The 18532-nt window shown below is 46.9% G+C and overlaps 1 pseudogene; it reads right to left on the bottom strand.

The window, feature by feature from the left end:
- Positions 1–3701: 3701 nt before the first annotated feature.
- Positions 3702–8763, bottom strand: LOC147106504 (maestro heat-like repeat-containing protein family member 1 pseudogene; annotated as a pseudogene).
- Positions 8764–18532: the final 9769 nt, after the last annotated feature.

Raw genomic sequence — 18532 nt, 5'->3', positions numbered from 1 at the left:
AACCACGAGAACTGAGCATGACGAGAGACTGAAAAAAGTGCTGGAAGCAACAAGGAAAACAAACCTGAAGCTGAATAGAGAGAAATGCCAGCTCGGGGTGACAGAACTGACATTCGTGGGAGATATCCTTAGCAGTGAGGGCATCAGACCAGATCCCAGAAAGGTGTCCGCCATTGAGAATATGCCAAAGCCACAATGCAAAAAGGACGTGCAGAGGTTTAATGGAATGATCAACTGCATGGGTAAATTCATATCCAACCTCTCAGAAAAGATGGTGCCACTGAGAAGACTAACTGAAAAGAACATAGAATGGGAATGGAATCATGAGCATGAGAAGTCATGGAGCGATCTAAAGAAACTGCTCACAGAGGAACCAGTTCTGAGGTTTTATGACCCAGCGAGACCCATCAAGATATCATCAGACACATCACAGAGTGGGCTCGGTGCCGTTCTTCTGCAAAAATATGACTACTGGCAACCTATTGCATATGCATCACGCTCAATGACAGACGCAGAGACGCGATATGCTCAAATAGAAAAGGAGCTGCTCAGCATCACATACGCCTGTGAAAGATTTCACCAGTTTGTGGCAGGACAAGCAATCAGTGTAGAGACTGACCATAAGCCCTTGATTGCATTGTTCCAAAAGCCACTAAATAGCTGTCCGCTTAGAATACAAAGAATGATGATCAGGCTGCAACGCTATACACTGAATGTTGCGTACACACCGGGTAAGCTTATGTATACAGCAGACACGTTGTCCAGAGCTGTTGACCCAAGTGAGCCCACAAACACCACAATGGATGAAAAAGTGAACGCCTACGTGGACATGATCACAAGTGCACTGCCCATAGCAGATGCAAAAATGGAGCTCATAAAGACTGAGACAAACAAAGATGAAACAATGAGACGACTGAGGAAAAGCATCTTGGATGGATGGCCCAACATGAAGCAAGACTGCTCACCTGACATAGCAGAGTACTGGAACTGCAGGGTGGAACTATCAGTGGTCGAAGACATCATCTACAAAGGAAGTAAAATAGTTATCCCAAAGAGTCTGAGAAAAGAGATGCTAAAAAGGATCCATGGAGGACATCTGGGAATCGAAAAGTGTAAGAAAAGAGCACGAGAGGTGATGTACTGGCCACGAATCAACCAAGATGTGACAAATGAGGTGTCAAACTGCACAATATGCCTGAAATATCGAGCAAGCAATCCAGTAGAACCACTAAAGCCACACCCAGCGCCAGACAGACCTTACCAGAAGGTAGGCGCTGACCTATTCGTATGTCAAGGGAAGGACTATCTTGTAGTCACAGACTATTACTCCCTGTATCCAGAGGTTTGTAGACTGTACACCACCACTGCAGATGCTGTGATAACATGTATGAAAGCCATATTCTCCAGACATGGTGTGGCAAGCGAGGTCTTCACAGACAACAGACCCCAGTTTTACAATGCAAGTTTCCGAAACTTTGCCAAAGAGTGGGACTTTGTCCACACAACGTCAAGTCCTCACTTTCCACAGTCCAATGGTCTAGTGGAAAAATCGGTCCAGACAGTGAAAAGACTGATGTACAAGGCAAAAGACAGTGGAACTGACTTCTACTAGAGCATGCTTGTATACCGCACAACGCCGCTCGAGTGTGGTAAGTCACCAGCCCAACTCCTTATGGGATGTCGGCTAAGGTCAAACCTACCCATCCCGGAGAACCTCCTGAAAACAAAAGAGGGGGAGAAAGTGAGGAAGTTCAAAGAACAACAGAAAGAAAAGCAAAAGTACTACTATGACAGAGGAACACAAAACCTACCTGAACTCCACACTGGTGACCAAGTAAGGTTCAAAGACAAAACAAACATATGGACTCAGAAGGGAACTGTCCTGAGTGAAGTTCAACCAAGATCATACACCATTCAGACAGATGAGGGTGCTGTTCTGAGAAGAAATCGTCGGGATCTTCTCATGGGACCAGCCACAGCAAGTCAAAAGACCGATACTGTTGAACAACCTGATCACACAGCAGGTCAAAAGACTGATACTGTTGAACAACCTGATCACACAGCTGAGAAATCATCATCTGAGGCAACAACTCAGATTCAAGGACAATCAATCAGAAAATCCTCAAGACACGTGAAGCCTCCTGAGAGACTCATTGAGCAAATTTAAGGACTATTGTTATAGAAGGAAGTAATGTTATCTTATTCTTTCTTCAAGTTCTAGTGTATTTACATATTTCATGTGAACACACAAAGCAAGGTTAAAAAACCTTGATCATGATAATGATAATGTAAGTTCATTAAGTGTTACAGATTAATACAAAGAAAACATGTTGTTAGTTAAAAGTAAAATACTTTTGTTTTAAGAAAGGGAGATGTAATGATATCAGCAAATAGTGATGTTATTTGCCTGTTTGATTATCATGTCTTACCAGCATATTTGCCTGATTGATTACTTATGCCTGACCAGTAGAGGGCATGTGACAGAGACAAGCAGTTTAGTTTTAGTTTTGTTTTAGATGGATTTCTAGCATGGTGTCTCCTGTACCAGAGTTGAACAAACATTAGATTAAAAGACATTCTCTTTCATAAATGTCTCATAATTGAACCCACAAAGAAATCAATAGAGGTGGAGGAGGATCAGGGCCTGTGTTGAAGAGGAGGTGGAGGTGGAGGAGGATCAGGGCCTGTGTTGAAGAGGAGGTGGAGGTGGAGGAGGATCAGGGCCTGTGTTGAAGAGGAGGTGGAGGAGGATCAGGGCCACTTTGTTGAAGAGGAGGTGGAGAAGGATCAGGGCCTGTGTTGAAGAGGAGGTTGAGGAGGATCAGGGCCTGTGTTGAAGAGGAGGTGGAGGTGGAGGAGGATCAGGGCCTGTGTTGAAGAGGAGGTGGAGGTGGAGGAGGATCAGGGCCTGTGTTGAAGAGGAGTTTGAGGAGGATCAGGGCCTGTGTTGAAGAGGAGGTGGAGGAGGATCAGGGCCTGTGTTGAAGAGGAGGTGGAGGAGGATCAGGGCCTGTGTTGAAGAGGAGGTGGAGGAGGATCAGCGCCTGTGTTGAAGAGGAGGTGGAGGAGGATCAGGGCCACTGTGTTGAAGAGGAGGTGGAGGAGGATCAGGGCCTGTGTTGAAGAGGAGGTGGAGGAGGATCAGGGCTGTTGTTGAAGAGGAGGTGGAGGAGGATCAGGGCCTGTGTTGAAGAGGAGGTGGAGGAGGATCAGGGCCTGTGTTGAAGAGGAGGTGGAGGAGGATCAGGGCTGTTGTTGAAGAGGAGGTGGAGGAGGATCAGGGCCTGTGTTGAAGAGGAGGTGGAGGAGGATCAGGGCTGTTGTTGAAGAGGAGGTGGAGGAGGATCAGGGCTGTTGTTGAAGAGGAGGTGGAGGAGGATCAGGGCCTGTGTTGAAGAGGAGGTGGAGGAGGATCAGGGCTGTTGTTGAAGAGGAGGTGGAGGAGGATCAGGGCCTGTGTTGAAGAGGAGGTGGAGGAGGATCAGGGCCACTGTGTTGAAGAGGAGGTGGAGGAGGATCAGGGCCTGTGTTGAAGAGGAGGTGGAGGAGGATCAGGGCCTGTGTTGAAGAGGAGGTGGAGGAGGATCAGGGCCTGTGTTGAAGAGGAGGTGGAGGAGGATCAGGGCCTGTGTTGAAGAGGAGGTGGAGGAGGATCAGGGCCTGTGTTGACATCAGTAAGGAGGTCGACCTCAGTTGTAGAATTAATATTTGTTCCACCAGGTGACTCTCTGGGCCGGTTGGGAACATTCTTCTGGATGTTGGAAAAAGAAAGCTGAAAGGGCGACTGCATTTGCCCGGATCTGGTCCTGTGGGTTGTTGAAGAAGGACGTACAGTCGGTGACGTACGAGTGGATCCTATCAGGGAAGTCTTTAATGAATTGTTTTGAAATGTCCCTCAGGAACTCTGTGTAGTTCAGGCTGGGCTCCCCTAAACACTCCTCAATCTTTGAGCATGCCTTGGCTGAGCCAATAAGGGGGATGACCAAACGCAGTGTTGAGTTACAAGATCTAGACACCTCTTCGCTGTTTCCACTCAGGTGCAACAACAAGCAAACCAGGTTCGAATGGACCTGTCGGCAGAAGTAGGATTTGGGATCTCTATTTCCGCACTTGGCTAAGTTCCCCAACACGTTAAACGCTTCAGCCCGCACTTTGTCGCACTTAGCCTCAAAGAATGGTTGGATCCCGGTGACGATTTTCAGTACAAAGGGTCTGATGGTATTTGCTCTCAACTGATCTAAATGCTTTGCGAGACATAACAGCACTTCAAACATTAGCACCTCATTGTCATTCTCCCCGCTTCCCATCAGACCAGTCATTGCACACAGCACTGGTCGAGAATATTTTTCTATTCTGTGAGGAGCTCCAGTTGTAACGTTGCCCAGGCCCTTGACACACAGAAACTGGACAACCGAAGAAGTAGTCAGCAGACATCGAATCAATCTGCTCATCAAGGTGTCGGTGAGCTGCAGCTGTGAAGCCAGTGGAGATTTTAAAAGCTCTCCAAAAAAGGCAGCCACGGTGACTTTCTGACACAATTCACAATTCACAATTCAAATCGCTTTATTGGCATGATAAGTTACATCTTATGTTGCCAAAGCATCAAAATACATTTATGGTTTACCACATAAACGCAGTTCTATTCATACAGTGTATAAACAGGTATATCCCTGAGTGTATAAATTTCCATTCGCATTGTTTATATATATTCTTTTCTTAGTTTACTGGTTACTCTTGTACAGTAAGGATCAGTGCTGCGAGCTGTACTACAATCCCAATCAGACAAGGGCCAGCATGTCGGACCATTGCTTTGGCCAGCAGAATAACCCCCCTGTGGGACTTGCGTACGTCCATCATCTGGTCCCAGCCTCCAGTTTCCACCATGAAATGTACCACTCGTTGATTGTTCGACTGATCCAGCAGCTCCATTAGCATCTCCACACAGTTCACACACACATCTCTGCTGCTAGATGTCTGAGGCTCAGCTGAGAATTCTCGCTGCTTCAATTCGTGATGGGGAAGAAAAACCTTGGGCAGACGCACATTGACGGAAGAGCTGTGATGGACGAGCAGGGTGCTGAATAATTGGGGGAATAATTTGATTACAATCTCTCCCGACTCTGGTGTGGTTATCATCTCATACAAAGCACACACAGCAGCCAGGGATTCAAGAGTTGAATATTGAGTCGGGTTCTCACTAATAGGACAGGTTCTCCTTTCCCCAAATGGTAACTGTTTGTTCAGTATATCCAGCAGCTCCCTGATTGTACTCATGGCACATTCCGCCTCCTCTGCCAGTGATCTCCATACGTCACTGACATACTTGTCCAAAGGAACAGGGTAAGTGAGGAGCCAGGACACAACTGTTGGTGTGTTGTGTGAGGCTAGAATGGCAATACTGCGTAGAACTGAAAGTTTCACCACCTCGGAGGGAACTGAGTGCAATTGACCCCTCAACGCATCAAGTATCTCTGAGACCTGGTCCCCAAGTTCACTGCCACGTCTTTTAATGATTGTTTTCATGAGGACAGCGGCTGCACTGGAACAGCTGGGGTGTTGGTCGGCCAGTCCTTTGAAGACCATGAAGAGCAAGTTGCCCAGCTGGTCATGTGGCAAACACTTGGATATGACCTCTGCGATCTGACTGCATGTTTGAAAGAGGACTGAGCTGTCAGGGTTGACTAGCTGTTCTCTGACTGATTTCAGAACCTCTAGCTGCTCCTTATGCTGATCCTGATTGGTGCTTTCATACGATAATTGAATGGACAGGATGATGTACAAACTGTCGATGGCCATCTGCCCAATGGGTAGCGAAGGGTCTGCACAGCGTGGCATCATTCGTCCAATCAGAGTCCCCATGTTATGAAGTGGCACCACATTGTTAACATTGAGCGTCTCCAAGTAACATTCCAGCAGCTTTAAGGTCGTCTCCATGGCTCTCTCTCGTTCATAGTCCTTTGTTGACGTGATCCAATCATCTACCTGCTTGAATATGGCCTGAAGACCTTCCGGGGACAGGTCCTGAAGTAATATTTGCTTCAGAAGCTGTTGCAGGGCAGTCATCGTTTGGGTATAAAGTGTTGCGGTCTGTTTGCTATTGCTATCCGTGTCTTTGTCCTTGTCCAGTTCTGAATGCACCAAGCTGAAAGTACTGATCAGGCAGGTTTGAATCAATTGTGAGGTGTCAGCTTGGTTTGATTCAGTGTGCAGCTGTACGAGATACATGCAGGCAGTCATGGCTAACTGTCGAACCGGGCTCCGCAGCAGCTCTGGTGGCTCAATCTCGATAAAGTCCTGCATGTATATCAGCAGATGCCTTTTTCTGCTAAAGTTGAAGGGAGCTCTCTGGTGATGTGAATGTAGGGATCTGGCGATCAGAGTCACGGTCTTTATTAGGCTGAGCTTTAGTGTAAGATCCCCGGATTCAGCCTTTATCCCCTGCCCACTTGTAATGAATTGGCTAACCACAGCTGGCAGAATGTGGGTCTCGATTCTGGACAGAACTAGTTCCTCAGGTGCGTAGAGTGCCATGTTCCCATAGCACAGAACCAGTGTGCTCTTAGCTTTATCCAGATCCACATCAGGCTTGTCCCTACGAATATTGAAGAAACTATTAGTGTTCTTCAAGCTGTTGGAATGACCAAACTCCTCCAGGCTACTGAGGGTATCATCAAAGTGGGTCATGGCACAGAAACCAATGGCAATGGCTGCTCCCTCTCTCTCCACCCTCTCACTGTGCTGCACACTCTGCAGCATTTGATGAAGCTCCTCCTTTATGTTCTTACTGGGGACATGACGGAGCACTGTCCCGAGTGATTTATAGAGAAAGCCTTTCTCTTGTGGGGAACGATGGTCGGTGTCGATCTGTTTACACATTACATCACTCAGCTTACCCGTCCATTCCTCGTCATCAATGGAATTCAGTGTCCTGGACAAGAGCAGCAATAGTTTCTCCTCCCATTCTTGTTGGGGCAGAGACTCCTCTGAATTCTCCAGTAAATGGTCCATTAATGATGGAAGCTCCTCTTCCCACCCTGTTACTGTTGCTGGGTGGATATTGAAGCTCAGGACTTGCATTAGCCTCAGTGCAGCAGCTCCTCGTTCTCCTCCCTGATATGGGCAACAAGACACAATGAGGAGTCGGGCCAGCAGTGCCTGGGCTTCAGGGAAATTGGCATCTTCATTGTAAGTAAGTAAAATCCTTTCACTGCCGGCTTGCAATTTCTTTTTCCCCAGATGTGCTAAACAATTGCAGATTGTTGCTAAAGCCTTGGTATACTGGGTCACAGTGACACAATCCAGTAAGAATGGCCAGATAACATCCTCCATCTTCACTGTATTTGTGATCATAAACATCACTGTTTCACATACTGTACCTAAATCTTCATCTGTAACCTGATCTGGATGATAGAATGGTACCAGGGTCCCTGAATCAACGGATGCAGCACAATGTCGGATGAGGAATTCCACCATTACCTTTCCCCCTTCTGGCTCAAGGTAACCTTGTTGGGCCATGGCACATATTACCTGGGCCACTAGCTTCTTCTGCTGATTGCTGCTCTTGTCTAGAAGTACTGGTTTTAATGCAGCCACAATCTGACCCTTCTTCCTCTCTAAGTGTGAGGAGACCGAGCTGATGAGGTGTCTCAGTACACTGAGTGTTCCTACTCTGATTTGTTGGTCAGCATTCTCTAACTTAGGTAAGAGGAAGTCGACCAATGAGTCTGCGTAAGCTGGGGCCAGAATTGTGAAACAGTGAAGGATCTCAGTGTGGTTCTTCACGGCAAGTTGGTTATTAAAGTCCACTGAAAGACAAATCTGCTGGTGGAGATTTTTAAGCAGATTGTCCATCTGTGTTTTCAGCCTGAGACACTTCATCTCTGTGGCAATATCCAGTACCCGGCACAGACTCTCTGTGATGGAGCAATGCCCCACTTGTTTCTTGTAGAGAGACAGGATGCCTAAAATTAACTTGGGCAGCTCTTCCTCTAGTCTGTCCTTGGGCAGCAGGGAGCTGACATAGCCTAGAGCTTCCACTGTTGGGATGTTCAACTGGGAGGGTTCCTTCTCGAGCCACACCTTGAACAACAGATTGTGGACAATGTTGATCTTGGTGGAGAAAGAGTTTTTAGTCACTGTAGGGTCTGAGGCTTTCTCCATATTTCCCAGATAGATCAGGATACTCTTGCTAAAACTATCCATTGCTGAGGTGAATACAGACTTCAGCTCATCCTCTTTAACTCCAATGAGAACGGGAATCATGGCCCCCAAGATAGATTTGAGAAAAGGCACCATGCCGTACACATTTTCTGCTGACATTTTGGTCAAGGTCTTCACCATGTACACATGCGGAAGGTGCCCTTGTTTGAAATTCTCCATCGTCAACTGGACAACTTCATTAATAAACCTGAAGCTCACAGCAACCAGGAGATTGCACGCAGCTTCCTGGCTGTCAGCTTGTGCTCCTGTTAACCTCGTCATCCACAGTGTAGCCAAAGAGATAACTTTCTGCACTAGTGCTTGGCTCATTTGATTAAGGGTGTCCTTGATAATCTTTGTCATGCTCTCCAATACTACAACCCCCTGTGGAGCTGTCAGCGTGGTGTGGTGGGATAGATAGTCATGGCAGGTCATTAACACTATTTCTGGGTGATGACACCCCAGTTTATGGAGGGTGTTTGAGATTTTCTGCTGACATCTTTCATCTTCCCGTGCAGTCATCCTCACCAGGGCAACTGAGAATGATTCCACGCTGCTAGACATTTTAGGGGTCTTTCCACGGCCTGAGACTGGAAGGCTAAAATTGCTCAGTTCAGTATAACAGAGATTACTAATGGCCTCTCACTAAAGCACGTGTCCTTTCAGAATTAAAACCCTGAGCTGTCTGATATATTCTAAGCAGCTCGGTCCTGAGCTTTGCTCCGGGTTCTAACTACTGCTCTTCAATCTTATTAACCAAATACTTTCTGTGTCTGATTATCAATTAAAGACTGTCTTTGTTCACTCACTCACAGTCAGAATTAAATCTCCCATTGGATGACTGTCTCTTTCCTCTCTGACTGTTCCTTCTCTCCAATGATTAACGCTGTTCCTTTACACAGTGTTCCTAATCCTCTCTCCAGTGATCTGCTCAGATTTGGATGGATTAGATGAATGCACTTGTTTTCAAGCTCTCTCCCCGTGGCTCTCTCAAATACAAATGCACATTTTGTGCCACATTGTTGTATTTTGTCCACCCCTCCTGCCTCTGGGTTGTTATGGTTTCCATTGTGAAGTCACGTGATGTGACATACCCCCTTCGTTATGATGTGGGCCCAGGGTCGTTTGCCCATATAAGTCCTGCCAGCTGATTGTGACAGTTTAAGGTGGCTGGGGGTTAAGGCACAGACCAGAGGTGCCGACCATACTGACAAGGTACAAATCCAACCCCTGGCAGCCATATTGGATTGTGATTTGTTCCTAATATCGACCCTACAGTATCTCAGGCTTTCAAAGTGCTCGCACCAAAATATGTAGAAATGGAATTGTAGGACGGATATTATCTAATAAAATACCTCAAAATAGATTCAAATAAATTCAAAATCAAATTTAAATACATTTAAATGAAAGATTCTGTTGGTTTAAGAAGAGTAAAACACTGCAGTAGGAGTAAATTGGCACAGCAGGCAGTGGAAACCAGTTTTCTAACCAATCAGCAGGGGTGACTCATTTGGCTGTAAACAAACAAACAGTATAAAAAGACCAGTGCTAGTGCGAGCAAGCACTGAGTGCGAGTCAGCAGAGAGTGCTGTGAGTTTGGGTAAGTGTGAGATAGGGTAAGTGGGGTGTTAGGTGCTCTTTTCAAACTTTAACTCTGTGAGTTGTAGTTAATAAGGCCTTTCTGGTGCAGAGTGACTATTGGTAAACCATTTAACTGGTGTAATTAGAGGGATTGATTTAATTTAAATCCAATTAATTAAAGGGGATACTAGCATCTAAAATCGGGCAGAGGGTGTCCATAACTAACAATAAAAAATTTAATTAATTACATAGAATGGAGCAGGTGATGTGTTACTGTTGCGAGATGTGGGAGCCGGTGAACCCCATTGAGGCTCACGGTGATTACGTCTGTGACAAGTGTCTGCTGCTACAGGAACTCCAGCTCCGTGTTGATGAGCTGGAGTCTGAGCTTCAGACACTGCGACACATCAGGGAGGGGGAGAAGTACCTGGACTCTGTGTTTCAGGAGGTGGTCACACCTATGAAGTTAATTAATTCAGATGTAGCCCATGGTCAGGGATGGTGTGACTATGAGTGAGGCAGGTACAGGGATCCAGGAGGTAGTGTTGGAGGAGCCGCAGCCCTTGCTCTTGTCCAACAGGTTTGAGGTTCTTACTCCCTGTGGGGACAGGAGCAGGGACTGCAGGGAGGATGAGCAACCTGGCCACAGCACCATGGAACGGGGGGGGGGGGGCATTCAAGAGGGGGGAGTAAATAGAAATGTTGTAGTGGTAGGGGATAGTATTATTAGGGGGATAGATAGAGTTCTCTGCAGCCAAGAGCGAGAGTCCCGAAGGCTGTGTTGCCTACCCGGTGCCAGGGTTAAGGACATCTCCTCTGGGCTGGAAAGAAACTTGCAGTGGGAGGGGGTGGATCCAGTTGTCGTGGTCCATGTTGGTACAAACGACGTAGATAGGACTAGGAAGCCGGTTCTGTTAAAGGAGTATGAGCAGCTAGGGGTCAAATTAAAAAACAGAACCTCAAGGGTACCTGAGCCACGAGCGAATTTGGCTAGGACAAATAAAATTAGAGAGTTAAATGCGTGGCTCAAAGACTGGTGTGGGAGAAATGGGTTTTGCTTCCTGGGACACTGGCACCAGTACTGGGGCAGGAGGGAGCTGTTCCATTGGGATGGGCTTCAGTTGGCCAGTGCTGGGACTAGAGTCCTGGCGGATCATATAACTAGGGCTGTAGAGAGGGCTTTAAACTAACTAGTGGGGGGGAGGTTCCTAGAGAGCAAATAATAAAAATAACAACAGAGAAGGTCATAGACTTAGGTAATAGTGGGGAAATTAAAAACCAGAGCGTGTCAGGAAGGGGCAGAAGGTATGGAGTAAAAGGTAAAGTAATAAAAAGGGCAAAAGCAGGAACTAAGTGTCACAAAACATATTTGAAAGTTCTCTATCTGAATGCACGTAGCATTCGTAACAAAATAGACGAGTTAATGGCACAAATAATGACATATGGGTATGATCTTGTGGCCATTACAGAAACATGGCTGCAGGGTGACAATGCCTGGGAATTAAACATACCAGGTTATTTAACGATCAGGAAGGACAGGCAGGAAGGAAGGGGAGGTGGGGTGGCTATGTTAATAAAGGAAGGAATCACTGTAATACAGAGAAATGATATTGGGTCAAAAGATCAGGATAATGAAACAGTTTGGGTGGAGATAAGGAACAATAAGGGGAAAAAAACACTAGTGGGCGTAGTCTATAGGCCTCCGAACAGTTGCAACTCTGTTGGATGGAGTATCAATCAGGAAATAGTTGAGGCTTGTAATAAGGGAACATCTATAATTATGGGGGATTTTAACTATCATATTAATTGGACAAATCAAATTGGGCAGGGCTGCCTTGAGGATGAGTTCATTGAGTGTATTAGGGATGGGTTTCTTGAGCAGTATGTAACTGAACCGACCAGGGGGCAGGCAACCTTAGATCTGGTCCAGTGTAACGAGACAGGATTAATTAAAAATGTCTTAGTAAAGGATCCCCTTGGAATGAGTGACCATAACATGGTTGAATTCCATATTCAATTAGAGGGTGAGAAGGTTGGATCTCAAACAAGCGTGCTAAGCTTGAATAAAGGAGACTATGAAGGTATGAGAGCGGAATTGAGTAGAGTGGATTGGGAAAATAGATTAAAGGGTAAGACGATATATGATCAGTGGTGTACATTTAAGGAGTTATTTTACAACTTCCAAAAAATATATATTGCACTGAGAAGAAAAGGGTGTAAAAGAAAAGACAGCCATCCGTGGCTAAGTAAAGAAATTAAGGATAGTATTCGACTAAAAACAAGGGCATATAAGGTAGCCAAATCTAGTGGGAGGATAGAGGATTGGGAAAACTTTAAAAGACAGCAAAAAATAACAAAAAGATTGATTAAGAAAGGGAAGATAGATTATGAAAGTAAATTAGCAAAAAATATAAAAACAGATAGTAAGAGTTTTTATAGTTATATAAAAAGAAAAAGGGTGGCTAAAGTAAATGTTGGTCCCTTAGAGGATGAGACAGGGAAATTAATGGTGGGAAATATGGAGATGGCAAAAACACTGAATGAATATTTTGTATCAGTCTTTACAGTAGAGGACACTAAGAATATCCCAACACTGGACAAACAGGGGGCTATAGGGGGGGAGAAGCTAAACATGATCAAAATCACTAAGGAAGTGGTACTCGGTAAAATAATGGGACTCAAGGCGGATAAATCACCTGGACCTGATGGCTTACATCCTAGGGTCTTGAGGGAAGTGGCGGTAGGGATTGTGGATGCATTAGTAATAATTTTCCGAAACTCCCTGGACTCAGCAAAGGTCCCGGCAGACTGGAAAACTGCTAATGTAACACCCTTATTTAAAAAGGGCAGTAGACAGAAGGCTGGAAACTATAGACCGGTTAGCCTAACATCTGTGGTAGGTAAAATTTTGGAGTCCATTATTAAGGAGACAGTAACAGGACATTTGGATAGTCATAATTTAATAGGACAAACTCAGCATGGTTTTATGAAGGGGAAGTCATGTTTGACAAATTTGCTGGAGCTCTTTGAGGAAGTAACATATAGGGTGGATAAAGGGGAACCAGTGGACGTAGTGTATTTAGACTTCCAAAAGGTATTTGACAAGGTGCCACACAAAAGATTATTGCTTAAGATAAAAAATCACGGGATTGGGGGTAATATTCTGGCATGGATAGAGGATTGGCTATCTAACAGAAGGCAGAGAGTTGGGATAAATGGTTCATTCTCAGACTGGCAATCAGTAACTAGTGGTGTTCCGCAGGGGTCAGTGCTGGGTCCCCAACTCTTTACAATCTATATTAACGATTTGGAGGAGGGGACCGAGTGTAACATATCAAAGTTTGCATGATGATACTAAGATGGGAGGGAAAGTAGTGAGTGAGGAGGGCATAAAAAACCTGCAAGGGGACATAGACAGGCTAAATAAGTGGGCAGAGATTTGGCAGATGGAATACAATACTGGAAAGTGTGAGGTTATGCACTTTGGCAGGAAAAATCATAGAGCAAGTTATTATCTTAATGGCAAGAAACTGGAAAGTACCAAAGTACAAAGGGATCTGGGGGTCCTGGTGCACGAAACTCAAAAGGTTAGTATGCAGGTGCAGCAAGTGATTAAGAAGGCCAATGGAATGTTGGCTTTCATTGCTAGGGGGATAGAATATAAAAATAGGGAGGTATTGCTTCAGTTGTACAAGGTATTGGTGAGACCGCACCTGGAATACTGCATACAGTTTTGGTGTCCATACTTAAGAAAAGACATACTTGCTCTCGAGTCAGTACAAAGAAGGTTCACTCGGTTAATCCCGGGGATGAGGGGATGAACATATGAGGAGAGGTTGAGTAGATTGGGACTCTACTCATTGGAGTTCAGAAGAATGAGAGGCGATCTTATTGAAACATATAAGATTGTGAAGGGGTTGGATCGGGTGGATGCGGGGAGGATGTTCCCGATGATGGGTGAAACTAGAACTAGGGGGCATAGTCTTAGAATAAGGGGCTGCTCTTTCAAAACTGAGATGTGGAGGAACTACTTCACTCAGAGGGTGGTAGGTCCATGGAATATGCTGCCCCAAAAAGCTGTAGAAGCTACATCATTACATAAATTTAAAACAGAAATAGACAGTTTCCTAGAAGTAAAGGGAATTAAGGGTTACGGGGAGCGGGCAGGAATTTGGACATGAGTCTAGGTTCGGATCGGACATGGCCCTGTGGGTAGCGGAGCGGGCCCAGGGGCCGTGTAGCCTGATCCTGCTCCTATTTCGTGTGTCTAATTCTTTTAGATTCAGGAGATGGTCTTGTGATAGTAGATTGGCGGTTAGGATCAGGTCAGCCATGATCTTATTGAATGGCGGAGCAGGCTCGAGGGGCCGATTGGCCTACTCCTGCTCCTATTTCTTATGTTCTTATGTTCTTATATGCGACCCTACTTGACCATTCAACAGTTAGAATGTAAAGGCATCATTTCCAGCCCCGGGTAATATGGGGCCTTCCCTCCAGTAGGATAGTCTCAGTTAATATGGGATGGGTCAGATGCTATTTGTGTTGGACTAGAAAGGATGAATTTATAACTCCGGAGTTGTGGGTTTGTACGTATCACAGTCTAAACAAATCATTTGTACTGTTTCCTATCGATGCTGACAGCAAGTTCACTCTGGAGGGTTCAAAGCTGCTAAATGATGATATCAGAGCAGTCTGCTGTGACATCAGAAAGAATGTTCTGTTTCTATTGTGTAAACTGGAATGTCCGGTGTTGGAAAACAGAGATACAGAGAGAGCACACCTGGCTCCTTTCCCTCTCCTCTCCCCGTGTGTCCATTTCCCTCCTTTTCTTTTATTCGTTCATGGGACGTGGGCGTCGCTGGGCAAGGCCAGCATTTATTGCCCATCCCTAGTTGCCCTTGACAAGGTGGTGGTGAGCCGCCTTCTTGAACCGCTGCAGTCCGTGTGGTGAAGGTGCTCCCACAGTGCTGTTAGGGAGGGAGTTCCAGGATTTTTACCCAGCGACGATGAAGGAACGGCAATATATTTCCAAGTCAGGATGGTGTGTGATTTGGAGGGGAACTTGGAGGTGGTGGTGTTCCCATGCGCCTGCTGCCTTTGTCCTTCGAGGTGGAAGAGGTTGCGGGTTTGGGAGGTGCTGCCGAAGAAGCCTTGGCGAGTTGCTGCAGTGCATCTTGCAGCCACGGTACACACTGCAGCCACGGTACGCCGGTGGTGGAGGGAGTGAATGCTTAAGGTGGTGGATGGGGTGCCAATCAAGTGGGCTGCATTGTCCTGGATGGTGTCGAACTTCTTGAGTGTTGTTGGAGCTACACACATCCAGGCAAGTGGAGAGTATTCCATCACACTCCTGACTTATGCCTTGTAGATGGTGGAAAGGCTTTGGGGAGTCAGGAGGCGAGACACTCACCGCAGAATACCTAGCCTCTGACCTGCTCTTGTAGCCACAGTATTTGTGTGGCTGGTCCAGTTAAGTTTGTGGTCAATGGTGACCCCCAGGATGTTGATGGTGGGGGATTCGGCGATGAATGTCAAGTGGCGGAACACTGTGCAGTCATCAGCGAACATCCCCACTTCTGACCTTATGTTGGAGGGAAGGTCATTGATGAAGCAGCTGAAGATGGTTGGGCCGAGGACGCTGCTCTGAGGAACTCCTGCAGTGATGTCCTGGGGCTGTAATGATTGACCTCCAACCACCACAACCATCTTCCTTTGTGCTAGGTATGACTCCAGCCAGTGGAGCATTTTCCCCCTGAATTCCATTGACTTCAGTTTTACTAGGGCTCCTTGATGCCAGACTCAAGGGCTGCCTTGAGGGCAGTCACTCTCACCTCACCTGTAGAATGTAGAATTCAGCTCCTTTGTCCATGTTTGGACCAAGGCTGTAATGAGGTCGGGAGCCGAGTGGTCCTGGCAGAACCCAAACTGTTATCAGTGAGCAGGTTACTGGTGAGTAAGTGTCGCTTGATAGAACTGTCGACGACACCTTCCATCGCTTTGCTGATGATTGAGTGTAGACTGATGGGGCGGTAATTGGCCGGAATGGATTTGTCCTGCATTTTGTGGACAGGACATACCTGGACAGTTTTCCACTTTGTCGGATAGATGCCAGTGTTATAGCTGTACTGGAACAGCTTGCCTAGAGGCGCAGCTAGTTCTGGAGAACAAGACTTCAGCACTACAGCCAGGATGTTGTCGGGGCCCATAGCCTTTGCTGTAACCAGTGCACTGAGCCATTTCCAGATATCACGTGGGGCTTCTGTGATGGTGGGGACCTCAGGAGGAGGCCGATATAGATCATCCACTCAGCACATCTGGCTGAAGATGGTTGCAAACGCTTCAGCCTTGTCTTTTGCACTCACGTGCTGGGCTCCAAAATCATTGAGGATGGGGATATTCTTGGAGCCTCCTCCTCCCGTTAGTTGTTTAATGGTCCCCCACCATTCACGACTGGATGTGGCTGGACTGCAGATCTTTGATCTGATCCGTTGATTGTGGGATCGCTTAGCTCTGTCTATAGCATGCTGCTTCTGCTTTTTAGCATGCATGTAGTCCTGTGTTGCAGCTTCCCCAGGTTGGTACCGCATTTTTAGGTACGCCTGGTGCTGCTCCCAGCATGCTCTTCTACAGCCCTTATTGAACCAGGGTTGGTCCCCTGGCTTGATGGTAATGGTAGAGTGAGGGATATGCCGGGCCATGAGCTTACAGATTGTGGTGGAATACAATTCTGCTGCTGCTGATGGCCCACAGCGCCTCATGGATGCCCAGTTTTGAGCTACTAGATCTGTTCTGAATCTATCCCAGTTAGCACGGTGGTAGTGCCACACAACACGATGGAGTGTCCTCAGTGTAAAGACGGGACTTCGTCTCCACAAGGACTGTGTGGTGGTCACTGCTGCCAATGCTGTCATGGACAGATGCATCTGTGACAGATAGATTGGTGAGGACGAGGTCAAGTAGGTTTTTCCCTTGTGTTGGTTCTCTCACCACCTGTCGCAGGCCCAGACTGGCAGTTATGTTCTTCAGGACTCGGCCAGCTCGGTCAGTAATGGTGCTACCGAGCCACTCTTGGTGATGGACATTGAAGTCCCCCACCCAGAGTACATTCTGTGCCCTTGCTACTCTCAGTGCTTCTTCCAAGTGGTGTTCAACATGGAGGAGTACTGATTCATCAGCTGAGGGAGGGCGGTAGGTGGTAATCAGCAGGAGGTTTCCTTGCCCTTGCTTGACCTGAAGCCATGAGACTTCATCGGGTCCAGAGTCAATGTTGAGGACTCTCAGGGAGACTCCTTCCCGACTGTATACCACTGTGCCACTACCTCTGGTGTGTCTGTCCTGCCGGTTAGACACTGTTATGTCTGACATTGGTGATAGGTACTCGATTGCCTTGGCCTGAGCACATGGAGTTTGATAGTGCTGTTATCGTTGTATTGTGTCTGACATTGGATATAGGTATTCGATTGCTTTTGCCTGTAGAGTGTGTTTGGATCAGCCATTAAAAGCAACATGAACTGAGCTCTGCTTACGGCCTCTGGATTATCTTTGCAAACGCAACATTTGGCGACGAGGATGGCTGAAATCTCTCTTCCACCACCTCCTCCCTTCCTTGCACTACCCGGTGAGCCCCCGATCCCATGGGTTCGCTGGTTACAGTCCTTTGAAACTTACCTCATTGCTCTTGGACTAGAAAATGTGAGTACATCACGGAAAAAGGCACTGTTATCCCATTGCTTGGGAGCGGAGGGCCAGCGTGTTCTTGGGACATTATGCACAGCAGACTCAATTCAAACATATGATGAGGCTGTGGCTCTGTTAAGCACACACTTCTCTGCCCCACAAAGTGCCCTCCTGCGGCGATTCATTTTTAGACAGCGTCACCAACTCCCCAGCGAGTCAGTACATCAATACGTGGCTAATTTGAGGGGGTTAGCTAGCTCGTGCAAGTTCGGTGCACTACAAGACGAGATGGTGCGTGATGAACTAATAGAGCACACAAACAACGTGAGAGTGCGTGAAAGACTGTTACTCGAGTCCGACGATCTGTCGTTGTCACAGGCAGTCAACATTGCCTTTCAAGTGGAGTCTGCAGCCGAATGTGCAGCGAAACTAGCACACACACCCAGTGACAGTGCCCTCAGCCCCGACAGCTCTGACACGGTAATGCTCGCGCGACCGCAGCAACGCGCGCTACCGCGGCAACAGTGTGGAAACTGCGGATCTCGTTCACATGCTACCAGAGCGCAGAATTGCCCCGCGCGCGGCCAAGCCTGTCACAATTGTGGAAAACAAAATCACTTTGCCAATGTCTGCCGCTCTGCCCCGGTTGCTACAAATGAACACTCTCAGTCCTCAAGCACTATAATTCACAATGTGAGCTCTGGGCCAGTAGTGGCTTTTAAGTCATGCACAATTAACCTGAATGATGTGTGCATCCCGCTGTTGTTGGATACCGGTGCCAGCGGCTCACTGCTGAATGTGGACACATTCAAACGCTTTTTCAGCTCCCTGCCACTCTCTGCGCCCTCCACTGCCCTTTGCGGGTATGGTAATTCGAAAATTGGACTAGTGGGCTCAGTCAACCTCACTGTACGCTATGGAACAAAAGTTTTGCCAGATTTTTGTTTTCATGTGGCACGCCAAGGAGCTAACCTGATGGGACTGGATCTTTTCTCTGATCTGGGTTTTTCTCTCTTGGACACCGGCGGGTCTGCGATTCTGCACGTCGCCTCACCGTGGCGCCAAACATGGCCAG

This window comes from Somniosus microcephalus, chromosome 15 (assembly GCF_052327205.1).
Source record: "Somniosus microcephalus isolate GS21.2 chromosome 15, FLI_Smic_1.0, whole genome shotgun sequence".
NCBI lineage: Eukaryota > Metazoa > Chordata > Chondrichthyes > Squaliformes > Somniosidae > Somniosus > Somniosus microcephalus.
The sequence above is the reverse complement of the archived record's forward strand: the minus strand, read 5'-3'. Positions and strand labels throughout refer to the sequence as shown.